Source organism: Phoca vitulina, unplaced genomic scaffold (genome assembly GCF_004348235.1).
Source record: "Phoca vitulina isolate PV1807 unplaced genomic scaffold, GSC_HSeal_1.0 scaffold11, whole genome shotgun sequence".
NCBI lineage: Eukaryota > Metazoa > Chordata > Mammalia > Carnivora > Phocidae > Phoca > Phoca vitulina.
In genome coordinates, this window is record NW_022589714.1 from 17,464,352 (window position 1) to 17,484,679 (window position 20,328).

The 20,328-nt window shown below is 37.3% G+C and overlaps 1 long non-coding RNA gene and 1 pseudogene across 3 annotated transcripts in view; one reads left to right on the forward strand and one right to left on the reverse strand.

Moving 5' to 3' along the window:
- The window catches only part of LOC116635489, a 361,321-nt gene that overhangs the window by 205,571 nt on the left and 135,422 nt on the right, over positions 1 to 20,328 (reverse strand). For all 3 annotated transcript variants that reach the window (XR_004300177.1, XR_004300176.1, XR_004300178.1), the window contains exon 3: positions 18,137 to 18,309. This is a non-coding gene — a long non-coding RNA (uncharacterized LOC116635489). The remainder of the gene's footprint in view (positions 1 to 18,136; positions 18,310 to 20,328) is intronic.
- On the forward strand, positions 1,189 to 2,177 carry LOC116635486 (annotated as a pseudogene).

Consider the following 20,328-nt stretch of genomic DNA (forward strand, 5'->3'; position numbering starts at 1 on the left):
CTTCAACAACAACAACAACACATACATATACCCCTCATTCTCATCTCTGCTTTTTCTCATACTTTTCCTTTTCTAAAATGTCTCCTGTGTCACCACTTGATTAATCTACCCATTCTTTAAGAGTCATCACAAGTCCCACCTGAATCAATAAATCTTAACAGCTCTAAATCCTTGTTATAATTCTTTTTCAAAATTCATGATTTTATTCTCTAGTAAAACAACTTTTACACGTTGATTTTTTTAGATTTTATTTATTTGAGAGAGAGGGAGAGAAAGTAAGAGCGAGTGGGGCAGGGAGGAGCAGAGTGAGAGGGAGAAGCAGACTCCCCACTGAGCAGGGAGCCAGATGCAGGGCTCCATCCCAGGACCCCAGGATCATGACCTGAGCCAAAGGTAGCCGCTTAACCGACTGAGCCACCCAGACACCCCACATGTTGATTTTTAATTAAAAATATATTTGATATTTTTCCATGCATTGTATCTTGTCTCAGACTATGTTTTTTTATAGATAATTATTTGTCCCATATAGTAGGTATCACACTGCAAGATTCAGGGAACCGTTACTGACTTATTAATTAAAGTGCTGCAAAGGGGGGATGGATTAGCCCAGTGATGGGTATTAAGGAGGGCACGTATTGCATGGAGCATTGGGTGTTATACGCAAACAATGAATCATGGAACACTACATCAAAAACTAATGATGTAATGTATGGTGACTAACATAACATAATAAAATAAAATTAATAAAAAAATAAATAAAAATAAAATAAAGTGCTACAAAATTCAAATGATGTAAAATATTCAATGAATTCATATGGCAAGAGATTGACTTCAAAATGTTGATGAGATCAAGGTATTAACTTGTCTTAAGTGACATATCAAGAAAGAAAAAGAAATGAAAATATAAGGCACCCAGAGGCCAATGTAAGAGGGGGGTGGCATGGAAGCCCGGCAAGGGTGAAGGCACTCTGCAAAGCACTTTCTCAACCAGGTCCAAGCATGTCCGTCCTAGTATGGCAAAAACTTCAATGGGTGCCTTCCTCTCTAAAGCCTAGTGGTGGAACAGCTGTTTGACACATTCAGAAGGAAGGATGACAGCTCTACACAGAAACATGATGTGAACGGAAGAGACCTGTCGTTATGCAAACAGTCAGGCACTCTGAACAGACACTAAAAACAGTTCTCATCTCAAAAAACCCAATGCTTGTTTCACAGTATAAGTTAGATGCTGGCAAATGGCATTTGCTGAATGAAGCCTTCAAGCCAGACAATGATCATTTTGGACCCATTAACTTGTATTCGCAGTTGGATCATCTCCCGTCCTGAGGCTCCCAAGACTTTGAACAATTTTTCAGTGATCCTTCAGAAAGGCACCCTCTCCAGGGAAATGTAGTATTTATATACAGTGCATTGGATCTCTAGGAAACACCAGAATTATCAGTGAAGAATATATTAAATGGCTCAAGGGCGACTGTGAAGCATTCTTCTATGGTTTGACAGTAAAACTCCTAGAAATGGTTCCTGTCTCTATAAGGAGGGATTCCCTTAGAGTCAATGATAACACACAAAACCTACATATTCATGCAGGGCACATCCCCAAGTTCTTAAAAAGGAAGAAACCTGGAGATGCCTTCTGTATTATGGGAATAACAATGATTGACCTTTACCCAGGAGACTCCTGGAATTTTGTCACTGGACAGGCCTCTTTGACAGGTGGTATGGGGATATTCAGCTTTGCCAGGTATGGCAGTGATTGTTTATGCTATGAAGACAAAGTAAACAAGCTGTAGAAAGTATCTTCAAGTGACTATTCAGTTTTTGATAACTATTATACTCCTGAAGTGACTAGTGTTCTGCTATTTCACTCCTCTAAGACTTTAACCCATGAGATTGGCACATATTTGGACTTCAACACTGCCATTGGCTTGCATGACTAATGCAAGACTCCAGACACTTGGAAGAAGCTGACTGGCACCCCTCAACCTTTGCCCTATCTGTTTACACAAGTTGCAGTGTACAAAGTGCTGGTGAAGTAGATTGATGATGAATTTGCTGACACCCCTGGAGTCAGTACAAACTACAGTCATGAGGATAATGTGAATTTACCAAAACCTGTGGAAACCTTTAAGGAGTGGAAGGAGTGGATAATAAAATGCCTTGCTGTTGTCCAAAAATAAGGACCTTCATATAGGAGTAATTAAAATAAATACTTGCACATTAAAAAAAGAAAAAAAATGAAAATATAATATATTCAGTTTTTCTCTTCTACTTCAGAAGTTTGCAAATGAAGTGTAGTAACTTTCTCATAGTATTTTGGTTTTTGTCATTCAGCTTTCATCCTAATACTCTCTATTTACCCAGAGATGCATGTTTAAGCAGTCCCTTCATTGCCTGGCTCTAGAAGTACATGTAAAAACTATAATTAGTAAGCAGTCATCTACCAAGAAAAAAAAAAGCCTCTGAATTGAGAGATGAGGTGAAGAAAAACTTATCCTTTGAAATTTAACAAAAAGTCAACAGATGATGAATGATATCAACATGGCAGTGGTAACTTACAATGGGAGAGGTTTTATAATATTTTTTTGTCAAGAAACAAAGGAAACCCTTCCTCCCCACATCCAATCAAGAAGACCACAGTGTTTCTTTAATACAACACAACATACATGGGCGCCTGGGTGGCTCAGTTGGTTAAGCAACTGCCTTCGGCTCAGGTCATGATCCCGGAGTCCTGGGATCGAGTCCCACATCGGGCTCCCGGCTCAGCGGGGAGCCTGCTTCTCCCTCTGACCCTATCCCCTCTCATGCTGTTTCTCTCTCTCTGTCAAATAAATAAATAAACAAACAAAATCTTTAAAAAAAAAAAATACAACACAACATACATAATTTGAAAAAGCTGTTGCCAAGTCAATGATTTTGTAATAGTCAGAGATAAGGTCATGTTAAAATAAGTCCATTATCTTGCACACTTCTAAAACTAGGAAGCCATGAAGCAATAAATTATCAGATTTTATTCAGTTGTCTTCAGAAAAAGTTGCTTTTTTTCACACTCATGGAACAATATATGTCACTGAGGTAGAGATGTTTGCAGATTGAAGAAAGAGTGGGTACTCCACTAATCTAGGGTGTTTGAAATGTCCCCCAAGAATGTCTATGATCTTTGTTCGGTTATGACGCTGACCAGTCAGCATTCTGATCTCTAATCTGATTTCCTAAATGGATTTTCCCAACACGGTGGGGACTGGAAGCACTGTGACCATGTGGTAGGATGGCTAAATCTTACTATGTGTAAGATTTAGAGTTCTGTGTGTATTCATAATATGACATCTGGTTGAAAATCAGCTTCTTATGAATCTAGTTATTATGTATCAACCCTGAGATTCAGTTCAGCTGTCAGAGATGTAATAAAATTGTGTCTTGAACTTCAGAGCTTGAGTACAGTTCCAGAACCTAGAATGACCCAACAGGATATGGTCAACCTGCAGGACCCAGCCTCCACCCTGGCAACCACTGTCCTTTACTTGCTTATTAGCTCTTTAAAGACAACACTGCCTTATCTAAAGAGATCACTGGTAAAAACTGTTAGCAAAAGAGGGTAATGTTCCCAAAATTGCAGAGCTGCAGCTTTCTTACTAAGCTCCAGCAGTGCTGAACATATGACTTACTTTGTACCCTGAACCACAATGCTGTTTCTCTCCCTCTGCCAGGAACACCTTTTCCCTCCTAATGGCTTGATTGACTTACACTCACCAACTCCAGCAGGTTTTCTTTGACCTACTTTCCAAACCCTTGCCTCTACATATACACATACACCTGGGTTAGAAACTTTTATCTGGCACTTCTTAGAGATATTCTTGCTACTGCATCTGCACACTGTTTTAAAATGATCCACATATTGGTCTGCTAACTACAATGCTCCTTAAGTGAAACTCAGGCTTTTTTCATCTTTAAATTCCTAGAACCTTACATTGTGCTTAATATCCAGGAAGCCCTCAATACATTTTTCATGAAAAAATGCTTTGTTAATTTATTGTAGTAGGAGACAAGAAACTTTTCTATGCAAGTCCTTTTACAGGTATTTGAATTACATTTCCAATAGAGCTTAACCTTCATAACATTTGCATAAAATGGCAATTCCGAACATGGAGTGATTCTTGGGTCAGCAAACGGTTATATTTCCCAGTAAATATATTTTAAAATGCATATTTTATATGATATTTATATAGTACTTTCTGGATACCAGGAACTATTCTAAGTGCTTTATAAATATTAACTTGAATTATCTTCATATCAAACCTATAAAAGAGGTGCTACCACTACTCCCACTTACCAGTGGGGAAATAGAGATAAAGAAAAGTTATGTAACTTGGCCAAGATTGCTCAGCCAGTAAAGGGAAGAACCAGGATTTGAATCCAGGCAACACGGCCCAGAGCCCAAAGCCTTCTCTGCAGGCCTAATAGATTTGCCAGTATGTCTTCATCCACAAAATGAGTGGGCATGCTTAAATGTAGTATCCTTGATGTGTAAGTCATTTCCTCCCTTTTCTCTTTGTCTAACCTTCTTAAACAGATGTCTTCTAAACCTCACACTTTAGACAAGTATTTTATTGAATTACTTTCCTCTAAGGAGCCTAGTCTATTTTATGAAAAAGGAAAAATGAAAAACAAAAACAAAAACAGGAGCTCAGTAATCCTCACAAAATCCATTGAGGAATATACATTTAAGAAAAGGAAATATTTTTTAAATGGATATTTAGCTAGATTCTTACCCCCTTAGGATAAGGCTGAATAATGATTTCATTCTGCCCTGAGATTGAAAAAAAAAAAAAAAAGCTCTTGTAAGTCTTGGAAAGGAAGCAAAAGGATATAAGGGCTCTCTGTGAAAATCTTCTATTTCCATTTTTTTGAAGTTCAAATCCTACGATGATTAGCTGCAGCTGACCTTGACTCTCCCACTGCTTAGGGAGGGATATGCTATCATAGAGATCAGAAATCAAATGAATTAGGCTCTCTTTTCAGCTCAACATTTTAAACTGCAGCTGGAAGGAACCATCTTTAGGCTAGTCATCCCCAAAAACCTTTGCACAGAGGCATCTTTGCCAGAAGGAATGGAACTTCTTAGCCAGCACTGCAATCGAGTTATAAAGGAGAAAAGCAGAGAAAAGAAGGCTGCCAGGGCTAATTGAAAACTGTGTAATAAAATGAATGTTATCAATGTTATCAACAATGAAATAGAAAACAAAAAGTCAACAGAGAATAATCAATAAAACCTAAAGCTGGATCTTTGAGAAAAATCCGTAAAATTAATAAACCTCTAGCCAGAACGATGAGGGAAAAAAAAGACAGTAGACACAATTATCAATATCAGGATCAATAAAGGGTTAGTAACAATAGACTCTATAGGTATTAAAATGATGATGTGTGAACATTAATACATAAATAACATAAACAACTTTATGGCAATAAAATCTACAACTTAGATGAAATTGACAAATTCTTTGAATGATACTAACCATCAACAATCAACCAAGAAGTAAAAAATAACATGGATAATTACATATTTTTATTAAAGTAATTGAATTTATAGTTTAAAATCTTCCCACAATGAAAACTCCAGGCCCAAATGGCATACCAGTGAATATTACCAATTATTAAAAAGAAATAATATCAATTCTACACAAACTATTTCAGGAAAATTAAAGAAGAGAGAATACTTCCCAACTCATACTACATCCTGCTACCAAAACCAAACAATTGTAAAAAATATATATATATACTAGCATCCTTCATAAACGTAAATAAAAATTTTCTATCAAATTTTTAGCAAACTGAATCTGACAATATCTAAAAAGCATAATACATTATGACCAACTGGTTTATCCTAAAGACTGTAAAGTTGGACTAACATCTCAAAATCAATCAATATAATTCACCATATTAACAAACTAGAAAAAACAGAAAAGAAAAAGAAAACCACAATGATCATTTTAATAGATGCAGAAAAAGCATCTGACAAAATTTCACAGTCATTCCTGACAAAAACTCTCAGCAAAGCAGAGATAGAAGGGAACTCTCTTAATCTGATAAAGAACATCAATGAAAAGCCTATAGCTACCACGGTGAAAGACTAAGTACTTTCCTCCTTAGATTAAAAATAAGACAAGGACATCTGCTCTAACCACTTTTATTCAACATTTTACTGGAGGGTTTAGCCAGTGCAATAAGGAAATGCAAAGAAATATAAGGCATCCACACTGGAAAGGAATAATTAACATTTCTTTATTCACAGGCATGATCATCTATGTAGAAAACCTGATGAAATCTCCAAAAAACTACTAAAAGTAGTAAGTGAGCTTATGCAAATTACAGGATTCAACAGGAATATATAAAAAAATATTACTTGCACCTTTTAGCACAATACTATCAGAAATTAATACTTAAAACTAATGCCATTAACAATAGTATCTAAAAATATGAAATTTTTAGGGATAAATTTGACAAAAAATGTGAAAGACTGGTACACTGAAAGCAATAAAACAATGATGACAGAAATTAAAGACCTAAATAAATATAGAATATACTATGTTCATTAATCAGAAAACTCAATAATAAGAAGCCAATTGTCCCCAAATTAATTTATAGACTCAACACAATCCTGATCAAAAATCCCAGAAAACTTGTTAGAAATTGACAAGTTGATACTAAAATTTGTACAGAAATGCAAATTTGACATAGAATAGCCAAAGCAAATTTGACAAAGAAGAACAATATAGGAGGACTTCCATTACCCAATTTCAAAACTTCCTATACAGCGACAGTAAAGCAGTGTGGGGTTAGCATAAAGATAGACAAATAGATCAATGAAACATGATAGATTGACCAGAAATTGATTCAAACATTTACAGACAACTGATTTTTAACAAAGGTGCAAGAGCAATTTAGTAGAGATAGCACAGATTTTTTTGCAACAAATAGTGCTAGAACAATTGGATTTCCATATGTAAAGAAAAACAAAAACAAAAAACAAAACCAGGAAAAAAAAACACTTAAATCTTACTGGATATTAAATGCAAAAATCAACTCAAAATAGATCACAGACTTAGATGTAAACCCTAAAACTATAAGATGTCTAAGAGAAAAAAACACAAGAAATCAGTGATACTCAAGGTTAGGTAAGGATTGAATAAAGACAACAAAAGCATAATTCCCCAAACTGAAAGTAATAAATTGGACTTCATCAAAATAAAAAACTTCTGCTCAATGGCCTTGTTAAGAAAATTAAATTAGAATATATAAATAAGTTATTCAGTTTAATAGTAAAAACATAAACAGCCCAATTAAAAAATGGGCAAAAGATCTGAATAAATATTTTATCAAAAAATATATATACGGCTAATAAGTACTGAAAAGATGTTCAATATCATTGGTCATTAGGGAAATGGAAATTAAAACCACAATGAGATATAACTACATGTCAACTAGAATTGTTATAATCAAAAAGACTGACAAGGCCAAGTGCTGGTAAGGGTGTGGAGAAACCAATACCCTCATGCATTGTTGGTGAGAATGTAAAATGTATAGCCACTTTGGAATATAGGGAAGTTTCTTAAAATATTAAACATAAACTCATCATACATTCCAGTAATTATATTGTTAGATATCTACTTACCTACAAGAAATGTCCACAAAAGATCTGCACATGAATGTTCACAGCACTGGTATTCATAACAGTCAAAAAACTGCAAACAATGCAAATGTCTAGCAAGTGATGAATGGACAAAAAAAATGTGCACATCCATACATGGGATATTATTCAACAATAAAAAGGAGTAAAATATGAATGTATGCTCTAACATAGGTGATTCTCTAGCCATACTCTCAAGACTAGAGCATATGACTCTATTCATCTGAAACTTCCAGGAAGAATAAATCTATAAAAACAATAAGTAGTAAATCAGTGGTTCTCTTGGCCTGGGGTTTGGAATAAGGAGTAACTGCAAATAGATTTGAGGGATATTTTGGGTGGTAGAAAGTTCTAAAATTAGATTTGGTTTATGAATGTACAATTCTGTAAATTTGCTTCATTTAATTGTCATAAAAGGGGATTTTATTGTATATAAATTATAATAGGCCATAATAAATCTGTCTTTTTTTTTTTATTTTATTTATTTATGTGACAGAGAGAGAGACAGTGAGAGAGGGAACACAAGCAGGGGGAGTGGGAGAGGGGGAAGCAGGCCTCCCGCCGAGCAGGGAGCCCGATCCGGGGCTTGATCCCAGGACCCTGGGATCATGACCTGAGCCGAAGGCAGACCCTAAACCGACTGAGCCACCCAGGCGCCCCAATAAGTCTGTCCTAAAAGGACTATATGAATATCTATTTTTATTTTCCCTCCAGATTACCTTAAATAAACTAATAACAAAAGTAAATTTAATGAGTTTGTATTAATGATTTTTTTCAGTAGTAACAAGAAATTTTATCAAGAAAAAGCCAACCCAAGCCTTTTTTTAGTTTGCAGAAGTATATAAACTAATTGATTTTCTTTTTTAAAAAACAAAACTATAAGTAAGCAAAAAATTTGCAAGACAAATTACTCACCTTCAGCAATTTTACACCTCTATATATTTGTCAAAGTATCTAGAAAGCCATCCTATGATGTAGATAGATAAAATATTTTAGTTCATTTCAAAAGGTGAAGAAATTTAAGGCACATTGAGTTAAAGCATTTGTCAAGTCACAAGACCTCAGGCTTGGAAGAAAACTTTGCCTTTTTTTTAGGATGACTACTCACTGATGTTTAAATGCTGCTCTACAATCCTCCCAAGAGCTCATCAAATCTCTGCTGGAAGACCTTTCATAGCAAAGAACTTGCTATCCTCAAGAGGGGGGAAGTTTCCATCTTTGCAGTGCTGATAACTAGAAAGACCAAACCTGGACTTTCTGTGGCTTCTATCCATAACATGAAGTTAGTTGGTGGAAAGAGATTTATACCAATCTCCAGATATCCTGGCTTCCACTACTTTACACATATATAGTGCATATTTTAAAAATGTGGATTGACGCAATCCAAATCTCCATTAGACACAAGTTCCTTGAGAGGTGGGACAGAGTTCATCATATTTACCATTTTATCCATAGAATCTATCACTGTGCCTGGCAATTTAGGTACTCAATGATTTTGAACTAAACTTATAATTTTATAACACAAAACAGGCATATGTAAATCACCTGAACAATTTTGCCACATCTCTATTCCATAAACATTTATTTTATGCTGCTGTTTTGCAGAAATTAATATCCTTTCTTATTATATGTGGCAAAGAAACAAAACATAGAAAAGTGTTAGCCTACGTAAGTTAGGGACTAGGTGATAAAGTTAGTGATTTTATTGACATGACTAAAAATGACCCTGAAACATGCCACATGATATACAATGAACTGTGATCTACAACCACTTTTATTATTAGAAAATAATATTGTGACAGCCTATATCACCTTATTTAGAATCCAAATTATTAGAAGGCTTAATGTGTGAGAGGTTTTATTTTGAACTGTACAGTGATAGCAATAGTCACAGGAATAATCAACATAACCTGAATTATTAGGGTAAGAATAATACCTGTCATTGTTACATATAGAAAAGCAACATGTTGCAGTGCAATAACACACACACACACACACACACACACACACACACACACATTTTTATAAGTCAAAAGACCTGCAACAAATCTGGCTCCTATTAGCTCTGGTCATTTTATGCAACAACTTCACTTCGCTTACCTATAACAACAACAGAATTATAATTCCTGCCACATATGCATCAAAATATAGTTGTGAAGATCAAACAAGATAATGGGTATGAAAGCAATTGGGAAACTAAAGTGCTAAACAAAAGCGACAGAGAAACATGGTATTAAATTGCTGGAAATTTGCTTATCCATGTTTATTAAGTTTTATAAGATAATGCTTTGACAACCAAAATGTTTGATTCCCTGTGAAATAGCAAGTTTGTTCTATTTTTTCACATCATCAATTTTACAAATAGCTGTCATTATTCAATAGGAAAAAGCCCATGCCTTAAACACTAGAACAAGTCTATACCAAGGCAGTGCACAGTAAAAAAGATTCTTTGCTGGTAATAAGCACTTAAATATATTCATTTGGAGAGTTGCACTCCAACATCCTTAAGTTATCATTTGGGAGAAAATTAATTCTAAGGCAGCTTTCAAAAATTATCTGTATCTTCATTGATTTTTTATTTACAATTTAGCATAATTCTTAATTGGTTTTTTGAATCTTGAACACTATTGGGAATCTGACAAAAGTGAGAAAAATTTGGTAAAAAGCACATATGCACACTTATTTGAAATTCTGCCTACAATATTAATAGATTGAGAGACCCTGCAGCCTAAGAATTGACCTATAATTCAGAGACTCCAGGTTAAGAACTTCTGTTTTAAATTGTTATGAAAATTCTTAATTATGCAATTACAGTCTATAGAATAAGTGAAGCTTCCCCCTTTTTTGGTTCCTTAAACAACACTTCCTTATATTTGCAAATGTGCAGCTTTTATTCTGACCATAATGGTGTATCCAGCAAACAAACAAACAGTCATTATTCAATATGCGGTAGCATTTGTAAACAGTAATGAGGTGGAAAATTAATTAAATGTGGCTGAAAATTATAAATTATTTAATGTTACTTCAAAATTCTGTCAGTGAATAGAAGCTGCAGAATGGGGTGGGGATGGGGAAAGCCCTTTTACCTTTTGCAAAAGTATCTCTGGAATTCAAATTAGCAGTCACACAAATGTTCCAGGAACTTAGGTCAAAGCCTTTTACTCCTCTCTTTGGAAATTAGCAATAGTGCTGGTTCCAAATAATCTGCACGATTCCTATTATTTTTGCAGTATGTCATAAATGAATCTGGTAAGTAAATGTATGAATGTATTGAAGGCCCCAGCGCTCTCTGCCAGGCCCCCTCCAGGAATCTGACTCTCTTACTATAGTGCTAATTAAAATCTTGCCTACAAACAAACAAATTCAGTGTGTACAGGGTTATTTTCCATGAAAGTAAAACCATAATTTTAACATAAAAAAGTGTTTCTCAACCATTTTAATGCAAGTACAATCACCAGCATAACTGAGACCTCTCCCTGGATTAATCAGGTAACTAAACCACATATACTTATTTTTGCTTTTGGTGACAAAAAAAGAAAAAAAAAGAAAACCAGGTAACTTCTCTACCTGAATCAATCTCTTTCGTAGTTCTATTCAGCTAAAATAGTTGAGAGTTAACTACAATCAGATTTTTATTTTTCATTTGGAAAGAGCTTTTACACATGACCCACTAGGAAAATCCATTCTGAGCTTAAAATTGATATCTGCTTATGTTACAACAGATTGTGTAATCAGTGGATCTAAAATGCTCAGCAGCCTGCCTCTGCTTAGGAAGCAGGTCTTCATATCCTACAGGCAGTCTAGGGAGTTAGTCCTCATTTCCATCCTTCCTCATCATTAAAAAAAAACGGATTTTTTTTTCCCAGAAACCAAACTTGTTGGAAGATTATTTTTTCTCAGACACCTATGGCTAAAACATATCCTGTTTTAACCTTAAAACATTGGCCAATAATAGCCATTTGTGAACTAGGAAGTGGGCTCTCTCCAGACACCAAATCTGACCTTCCCAGCCTCCAGAACTATCAGAAATAAATGTTTGTTGTTTAAACCACCTAGTCGATGGTATTTTTTTGCTGTTTGCTTGTTGTTTTTTTTTTAATTTTGATTATAAGCTTCGGTGATTGATTGATTGATTTTAATTAACATATAATGTATTATTTGTTTCAGGGGTACAGATCTGTGATTCATCAGTCTTACACAATTCACAGCACTCACCATAGCACATACCCTCCCCAATGTCCATCACCCAGCCACCCTATCCCTCCCACCCCACCCCCCACTCCAGCAACCCTCAGTTTGTTTCCTGAGATTAAGAATCTCTTATTGTTTGTCTCCCTCTCTGGTTTCGTCTTGTTTCATTTTCCCTTCCTTTCCCTATGATCCTCTGTCTTGTTTCTCAAATTCCTCATATCAGTGAGATCATATGATACTTGTCTTTCTCTGATTGACTTATTTCACTTAGCATAATGTGATGGTTGTGACATCTGGTTCCATGTGGCCTGTGTTGGTTATAGCATCCAGGCTGCCAGGGAGGCTGACTTCCGGTGCCCAGGGTGTCGTGTAGGCATCCAGACCTAAGACCCACCACCAGGGCACCAGAAGACAGAGAGCTGGCACCTCCAGGCCACAGGTGGACACGGTGGGGCACCAATGGGCCTCCTACGAAATGCCCCCTTCTTCCCTTGCCTCCCCAGGGGGGGAATGAATACAGTCCACTGCTATGGATATTGACTCAAGGCCTGAAGCAGGCCCTCATGGCCAAGGTGACAGAAGAGATGGTTTCCTGCCAAAGATATTGCTGCCTCTGGGACTTCCTTGTAGTTCCTTGTCATAGGCACTAGAATGTCTGTGGTCAGAGCACCCATCAGTTGCAGAGGCCATGCCTGGGCGGATAAAAGCCTCAGTCTAGGAACAAACAAGTGCTTAATGATCTTGGATGGCATCACTAAGGCATTCTGGGAAAACCTAAGGCACGGCCTCAAAACTTTTACATTGTGGCTAAACCACTGCCACTGGCTGTGATCATGACCTGTTTTTTTAGAGCTTTGCTTCTATTTCCAACTAAAGAACAAGCAGCTTCATAAAAAAAAAAAAAAGTTCTATCCACATGGTTGCAAATGGCAAGATTTCATTTTTTGATGGCTGCATAATATTCCATTGTATGTATATACCACATCTTCTTTATCCATTCATCTGTCAATGGACATCTAGGCTCTTTCTATAGTTTGGCTATTGTGGACATTGCTGCTATAAACATTGGGGTGCAGGTGCCCCTTCGGATCCCTACATTTGTATCTTTGGGGTAAATACCCAGTAGTGCAATTGCTGGGTTGTAGGGTAGCTCTATTTTCAACTTTTTGAGGAGCCTCCATACTGTTTTCCAGAGTGGCTGCACCAGCTTGCATTCCCACCAACAGTATAGGAGGGGTTCCCCTTTCTCCACATCCTTGCCAACATCTGTCATTTCCTGAGCTAAGGTTAATTTTAGCCATTCTGACTGGTGTGAGGTGGTATCTCATTGAGGTTTTGATTTGGGTTTCCCTGATGACGAGTGCTGTGGAGCACTTTTTCATGTGTCTATTGGCCATTTGGATGTCGTCTTTGCAGAAATGCCTTTCAGGTCTTCTGCCCATTTCCTGATTGGATTATCTGTTCTTTGGGTGTTAAATTTGATAAGTTCTTAATAGATTTTGGATACTAGCCCTTTATCTGATATGTCATTTGCAAATATCTTCTCCCATTCTGTCTTTTGGTTTTGTTGACTGTTTCCTTTGCTGTGCAAAAGCTTTTTATCTTGATGAAGTCCCAACAGTTTATTTTTGCCCTTACTTCCCTTGCCTTTGACGATGTTTCTAGGAAGAAGTTGCTGCAGCTGAGGTCAAAGAGGTTGCTGCCTGTGTTCTCCTCAAGGATTTTGATGAATTCTTGTCTCATATTTAGGTCTTTCATCCATTTTGAGTCTATTTTTGTGTGTGGTGTAAGGAAATGGTCCAGATTCATTCTTCTGCATGTGGCTGTCCAATTTTCCGAACACCATTTGTTGAAGAGACTGTCTTTTTTTCCATTGGACATTCTTTCCTGCTTTGTCGAAGATTAGTTGATCATAGAGTTGAGGGTCCATTTCTGGGCTCTCTATTCTGTTCCATTGATCTATGTGTCTGTTTTTGTGCCAGTACCATACTGTCTTGATGATGACAGCTTTGTAATAGAGCTTGAAGTCCGGAATTGTGATGCCACCAGCTTTGCTTTTCTTTTTCAACATTCTTCTGGCTATTTGGGGTCTTTTCTGGTTCCATATAAATTTTAGGATTATTTGTTCCATTCCTTTGAAAAATATTGATGAAAAATTTTGATAGGGATTGCATTAAGTGTGGATGGCTCTAGTCGATGGTATTTTTGTTACAGTAGCCCAAATGGACTAAGACATATGGCAAAGTCTGGGAGGTGGGCTGGAATAAATAGTGGACTCTGAGGAGAGAGCTTCCCAGAGAACCTGAATGAAGTCTGTGTGCTCCTTTCTTCACCACTGGGCACCTCTTCTCTGTTTTCCTTCTGTCTTTTCCACTAATCCAGGGTCCAGATCTAAATATCTCTGGATAGAATAAAGTAAGCTAACGTTTCTGAGCATTTACTATCTGCCCAGCCTTTTTCTAAGTGCCTGTCATTCTTTAACTGAAGCTACACAGCAACTCTAACAATAGGTATTAGTTTACCTCCCTTTCCCCACTCCATGAATGAACTATGCCCAAAGTAATGCAGCTTGTAAGTAGAGCCAGAGAAATAAAAGAAGTAATAGTTATGGATAGCTCATTAGGTGTCAGGGCTTTATATACAATATTTTATTTACTTCTCACCACAATTCTATGAAATACATACTTCTATTACTGCCATTTTACAAATGTACAAAATTGGACTTAAAATGGTTTGTAACTTTTCCATACCTACACAGCTAATAAGTGATAAGGCCAGCCTAGGGATGCAGAATTCCAAGTTCCTTCCACTTACCCTCCCCAGTCCTCTGTCCTCATCACACACAAGGTTCCAGGATCATAAAAAGGCTAACATTTATAGAACCCCTACTACGTGTCAGGCATGCTTCTAAGTACTTTACATGTATTAATTCATTTGATCCTCTATGAGCTGGGTATAATTACTATTATTATTACTATTACTAATGTCATTTTGCATTTGAAGAAATTGAGGCAAAGAAAGGCTAACCGATTTTCTCAGACATGTGATGAAAAATGGCTACACTTGGGCTTAGACCCAGCAGCCTATCTCAAACTCCATGCTCTGAACAACTGCATCATTATGCCACTTCTCAATGTTCATATGACTAAATTTAAATAGCATTTATTTAGAAGTCATATCCATATTCCCACTAGAAGCTGACCAAAGCACTTTGGACCAAAGTCCAAAGCACTTTATCAGATTCCAGGTAAATTTTATATAAAAATAGTGTAACTTCCCCATTTCCTATATTTTCATGGTAAGGCTGGGGTTGGGGAGGCACTTCAAAATTTTAAAAATTTTAAAGGCCCAGACACTTGTTTGGAGACAGGAGAAGCTGGAATACTGACACCTTTCAGCTCCAGGAAACTTGGGAAGACATTGCTGCTTCAGCACCCCTCCTGGCTGTGGACCAGGGAGGGGTGGGCGGAGCGATGTGGCCAGCTGGAGAGGTGAGAGGCACTGAGCTGTGAAGAAACTGTTAGGTGGAGTTAATCCTGGTAGGAAGTTCTTTGGAATCCCACAACCTTGGAAGGGGAGCTCTCCAGTGCCCACCCCAAAGATGGGGCAGGCAGTGAGACATCTTCAGCTGACTTCCCTTTCAGGAAAAGGGAAGAGAGCTGGAAATTCTAGGCCCTTCCTTCCAATATGGAACCCTGGCTCTCCATCTTCTACCTGTGTCCTTTCATCTTTGGCCACACCTCACTTATGCCTTGCTCCCTGGCAGGAAAAGGCACCAGTCATTATATTTCTGCACTTTGTATTACTATTATTATTACTATTATTTTATTAATTAGCTGAATTGACGGAGCACTAAACTGAATCAAATCAGCAACTTTTTCCATTGGTATGCCCCCATCTCTAATAGCTGCACACTTTTAAAGTATTACTCACTAATCCCCGGTAGAAACTGGGATGGAGGGAGAAGAATTCATCTCCATTTATTTATTTATTTATTTATTTATTTATTTATTTATTTTCATCTCCATTTAGAAAAGGTATGTGCTGTGTACATTATTTCTAACTCTCAGCAGGTTTCACGTGATTGTGACTCACAGAAGAGATGAGGAAAATATGTTAATTAACAAGGTTGTAACTTCCAAGCTGTGCTCTTAGTGTGATTCATGCTGTATACAATTGGAGAGAAAAGGCTAAATGATAAGCAATACTTTACACTGCATAATAATTGTTACATTTTTGACATGAAATCAAACACACCAATACTAGAAAGGGAGTGCCCCCCAAATGTGCTCAGAGCCAGCAGTGTTTTTGAGAAATTTTTAGCACCTTGGACTATAGGACACCATAAATAAGAGACTGAGGGGTAGGTAGGTAGGTTGGGGAGGTTTGACCCCAAAATCTGGTGCAATGCTCCACAATAAAAGGTTATTTATTTAGGAGTGGCAATAGTGGGAAAATAATACTGCTGGTTTGAAACAAAAAATTAGTGAATGATAATAAACAGAGATGCCAGTAGCAGATCTTGAAAGTGGGGTTAGAACTGTGTGGAACTGAGCTGTGCTCCAGGGCGAGGAACAGGCTTGCGGGCTCCCACTGCACCTGACTCCTGCTGGCCCTGGGTGCTTCAGGGACAAGAACACCCCTCTGGCCCCGCCCTGGGAGATCTGCCAGGATTAGGGTTCTCAGGTCTGCAGTAGAGACCGGAATCCGTCCCACCGGTATGCCAGCGGCGAATCCATGTGGAGTCACGGGCCTTGCCCCTTTTCCTCTCCTGCCTTCGGAACCGCCTTTGCGGCGAACCCCGGCCTGAGAAGTGCTCTTGGGCCCCGGGGTCCGCAGGTGGACCGCACCAGCAAGGAGGGCGCAGGTTCCTCGGTGAGCGGAGGGGCGCGCTGGCCTGGGTGCCTGCAATGTCATGCGGCTGCGCACAGAGCGCAGAGGGCACCCGGGCCACCGGTGCTCCTGGACAGCAAGTCGGCAGGTGTGTAGGTTGATGTGTGCATGGCCACTGTTGTGTTGCAATTGCTGTTTGCTGCCTTAAAAGCCCCTTTTAAAGATGTCGCCAGATTTTCTCCATTTGTTTCTTTTTTATTATTTGTTTTTAAAGCATGCATTGCATATGCAAATTAATTTTGGCCATCCCTAGGATTGAGGGGAAATAATGGGAAGGGTATAATGTGTTTGAAGATGTGTGGTCCACAATATATACCGCTTACTTGTTTCCTGACACCTTGACTACAGTAACGATCTACCCATTACATGAAAATGCACCATATTGAAAAATAAAAACAACACACAAATTGTACAAAAATTCATACAAGTATGATTGCTGTACAAAAGGAGGCAAGAATGCTTTAGAAATGAGAGGTTATGTGATTGGAACAGTTTGCAATGCAGAAATGTTTCTAAAATTTTCCCAGAATTCTTGCATTTGTTTAGAACCCAGACTGTCCACATTGTGTGTTTTCATGTGACCAGCCATGCTGGGGGCTTGAGAATCCTGTGATGAAGATCACTAAACTGACTGTTGGCTTCATAATAGACAAATAACAGAAAATTAGGCATGAAGACATGACAGACTCTCCTGTCTTTCCATACTAAACCTCTTGAATGTGAAAACTTATTATCAATTTTAAGGGGAAACTTTTTTGTGGAGCTGAGCACCAAAATAACATTGATTTATGCCAAAACCATACCAATTCCATTAAAATGGACACAGTAGTTTCAAGCACTAATAAGAGTTATTAGAACACTAGGTAATTAGGCTTCACGAGTTGCTTTGTAACATGGGTGTTGTTTGGCCTCCTTCAGCTTCCCTGGCTCCTGTTAAGATTATGCTCATAAAAACACACATAGATGATACTCATTGTTTATATAATAGAACATTTCATATTTTAAAAAACATTAAAACTGAAAGGAATGTGAAGGAAGCAGGCCAGATTATTCAGAGAGGAAAACTGAAATCAATGGATGCCAATGTCACAGCTGTGAAGATGACCCCTGAGGGCTCTCTTCCTGGTAGTGTCAGCAGAGAGGAAAGCCTACAAAACCTAAGCCACTCCTTGTAGAAGCAAAGACATACCTCAGAAATTGGAGCAGGGATTTAAATTAAAGTCCTCCTCAAGCTGAATTCTCTACATGTGGATAGGAATATCTGAAGAGTGTACAATCAAGTTCTAAATGTTATATTTTGGTGTAGGGGCTAGAGGGGTTTTAAAATGAGTCCGCTCTCCACTAAGAACCATCACTATCACTCTCACCTACCTCTTTCTTGATGCCTCAGAATTCCCTCTTGGAAAGTGCAGAACAGAAGATTCCCTGGATCGACCCGTATCTAAAATTCTATCACGCTACAAGCGTGCACTGGAGTGGTGGAAGGCTATCACAGAAGCCTCCCCAGGTGGTTGAGGGACCAGGTGGCAAAGAGCAGCCAGGCTCTGAAAAAAAGGGAAGGGTATAAAGTTTGAGAAGGCCTGTTCTTCAGACATGGAACAGATCCAGCGTAAGTCACAAATAAGAGAAGTTTGAGAAAGATGATAAAGAAGCCATGCTTTCATCGTATCCATTCAACAAATTTATTAAGTACCTCCTCACCTTGCCATGTGCTTGGAACACACAGTAGGATACAAGCAGGTGGAGTCCCTGCTTTTACCTTTCTTACAGTGTAGTAAGATACAGACAAGCAAATGTGAAGCAGATTCAACAAAGTAGATACTGCTGGGTGGTAAGGTCATGGATGCTGTTTATGATTTTATGATGAATTCTCTGTGTTTTGTAAGTTACAAACACATACAACAATAAAAATGTATTTTTTGTAATGAAAATAGTTTTTTAAAAAAGAAGAAAATATATTTTAAAAAGCTACTTCACATAAATATTAGATTTTATGTTTAGCAGGGTGGTATTATAAAATCCTTTGAGAGTTAACAGATGAGCTACCTGAAGCTCAGGTTAAGTAGCTTATTAAGATCACAGAACTATAGTGAAAAACTAGAAGAACACAGTGGCATGCACAGAAATACATCTTACCAAAGTTTTGTTTTTTGTTTTTCTTTTTTAAGCAGGAGAGCTAGGATTAAAGCCTAAATCCTCTAAGTCTCCAAATCCCAGGTCCTTTCTACCACCCGACAGTGCCTACTAATAACTGCAATATGCAATCTGAAGGATCAAGGGAAGAACTGCAATATATTCAGTCATAAAAAATGAAATGGAAGAAACCTATGTAAGAAAAATATCCTCAAAAATTTGAGTCTTATTGTCTTCCTTTCACTCTCTTCTATCCTTCTTCCTTTTAATTTTTTTTTCCTATTTATATTAAAGACATATTCTTAAATAGTATTTGGGAAAGAAATAAAGGGAAAAAATTATATATTCCCACTATACTAAAATGACTACTGCTGATAATGTGGAATGATTCCTTTTAAATTTTTTTCCTAGAGTTAGGCTTTTAAAAAAATATTATAATTATACTGATACCTAATTATAAACCTTTGGTGGATTTCTGCTGTAATTACCCAAAATTAATATTAAAAATTTAGCCAACAATAAGGGAACATCCCCAAACTAAAAGAGTAATAAATACATCAGATAAACAATCTTAGATCAACATTTCCTTAAGTGTATGCCATAAAACACTAGACACATGAAATGTTCATTAAGAAAAAGGTTTAGTGGTAAATGAAGTTTAGGGAACATTTCAGAGTCTCATCCCATTTTGGAGATTCACCATGCACTTTGCAAAAATCTGAGAGAAGCAGTGTTTAAGAAAGGAAAAAGTTCTTTAAATTTTATTTAACTCAACATTTCCTAAGTTTATTTGTACATAAAAATTTAAAAATATATATTTTACACTTATTAATGTCTTTTGGAATAGGAACAAACTTTGGGATACACTGCATTGACTTCTCTAGTTAATTCCAGTGCTAGATTTTAAAGGACAACATTATTAGACCTGGTTACCTTGCCATGCAGTCGCCACTAGGAAAAGACACTGGAAGACAAGGAGCTTCCAAGATCAGAGAGGCCAGAAGTGAGAGGGCAAGTGGGGACAGCCAGGAACTCTGCACGTGGAAACTACACCTGGAAATGAAGCATTCAGAACTCCATCCCCCAATATCTTTGAAGTGTTGGTTTAACATAACATTTCAAAATTCTAAATTTTCCCTGTCAGAGATGTCAGCCAATGGAAGAAGCCTGGAGAAATCACTAGCAGAAGGTGAACCACTGACATTATTTGCTGATTCTTCCTTTCTTCTTGACATTTCCTTGACAACTTAAAAGCATTCTTATTTTGCTTCATCCTATTCCTATCTCTACATTCAAGTAGATCCTACAAGGAGAATATCTCTTATGTCTTTTCTTTCCTCTCTACTCTTACCGTCTCATTATTCACTTAATAATTCTCTTTTGGGCACCTATTCCATTCTTAGTAGACATTTACAAGAAACATGGTATCT